Below are 2001 nucleotides of genomic sequence, written 5' to 3' on the forward strand. Positions count from 1 at the left end.
ACCATCTTTATGGGGGGTCTCAATGAGGGCGTTGCCCGGACGGAATTGTTCCGATCTCATCCGGCTACGTTCGAAGAGGCAGTTGCCATAGCGCTACGCGCCGAGTTTGACTTTAAGTCTGCTCGCGTTAGCACGCCTGTTTACCGAACAAGCTCTTCGAGCACATGGGTTCCGTCTAATAGAGCGGAACCTATGGATTTAAGCCTCGTTGAGGAAGGAGAAGAGGCTCTTCAAGCTGTGGAACAGCATAAGACCATCCGTAGATGTTATATGTGCGGAAGCACGAAACATTTACGCCCTGCCTGCCCTCTTCGAAATTCGCGTAAAGCTCGAAAGAGCTCCAACTCCGACCTATACCAGAGATCTGGTACGGTGCGGGAAAACGTCGATACCCAGTAGGTGCGGGGCGCCCTACTGGGGAAGACCTAGGCTCTGTTGAACCTCAAGGAGGTGAGAATAAACAGAACCTAGCCCCAATTAGCTCGGTGCTCAATGGCACGGGGCGAGAGTACAAGCCTGGCTTGCTAGTCGCTCAAGCGACTGTAAAGGGCTTTGATAAGCCGTGGTCAATTTTAATTGACTCAGGAGCGTCTTGCAATTATGCTCGACGCCTTTCCCTTGAAGGAAGTCAACAATACGTTGAGGCGCTTAGAGCGCATGAAGGTGATACAATCACTGTTCGCTTAGCGACTGGGACTCGTGTCACTGTTCCCAAAGTTCCATTGAACTTAGGTATAAAGTTTCTGGACTTTGACAGTATGGAACGCTGTCTCGTCCTTGATTTGGATTCGAGATATGATCTCATCCTTGGTATGGCCTGGTTAGAACACCATGAGCCATGGATCGATTGGAGGTCTAAGACCTTAGGCGCCACGCGCAATGTTCCTAGCAAAGTTTTGGAGAGTCATGAACCCACCTTTGCTAGGCAACAAAAGCGCTATTGGCGCGGATCATTGAATGAGTCTGTCAGTGTTTTAGACATTGGCATGTCTGAGTTAATAAACTCTAATGTTAAAAACATTAATTCTGAGCCCGACTCAGCAGAAATAAGTGGAACGGCACGTACTCCGTCGAGTGACACTCGTTATAATAACGATTCACTAAATGCTGAAAGCATTGTTGGCCTAAGGCCGAATCATCAAGGGTGCAATATCCCTGAGATACGTGGAGTGGCACGTCTAAGTCCACCGAGTATGGTCGGCCGAGGTGGCATCATACTGAGTGTCAGTAGTGATACTGTTGGTGGTTCGCCAGGACCTCAAGGGTGCAATATCCCTGAGATGCGTGGAGTGGCACGTCTAAGTCCACCAAGTGTGGTCGGCCGAGGTGGCACCATACTGAGTGTCAATAGTGACACTATTGGCGGTTCGCCAGGGCATTTTGGGTCAAACACTCCTAATGCACGTGAAGCGACACGTAAACGTTCGCTGGATAAGGAAGTGAGTTACCTAACTCCTTGGCGGATGTCAAATTAGACACCATGGCTTGTATAGAACTAATACAGTCTGGAAAACCCGGGGACGTGAATGTCCCGGCCTCTAAGAGGCGTATTGGCTCCACTCCAAGACAGGATGGACACGAAGCGTGTATACCCTCACAGGATGATACGAGTGAGCAATTACATACGCTTGTAAATGATGTAACCGGTAAATTGAGGGGCGGTGTTAGCCTTGCGGCAATCCCTTCGTTACATGCTCTTCTAGAGCTAGACGAAATGTCTATTGATGTGTGCGGTCAAGCCTTAAAGGCTGGCGACTTATCTGAAATGGTGTTCATTCGACCAACAATTGAGTTAAACTCATCGTCACTTCTAGACGAAGCTGTCCTGGATGACACAAAAGCTGCACTTAGTGCGCGAAATGGGTCATCGATCCTACAAATCTTCATTAGCTTACACTCTTCTCAAATTCCATTTATTCCTTGATTAAGGAATTCCAAGATGTGGTATGTAATTATCCACTATCTGTTTTACCTCCGGATAGAGGTGTTTGTCATGAAATT

The sequence above is a fragment of the Bremia lactucae genome, linkage group LG2, assembly GCF_004359215.1.
Source record: "Bremia lactucae strain SF5 linkage group LG2, whole genome shotgun sequence".
In the NCBI taxonomy this organism is placed as follows: domain Eukaryota; phylum Oomycota; class Peronosporomycetes; order Peronosporales; family Peronosporaceae; genus Bremia; species Bremia lactucae.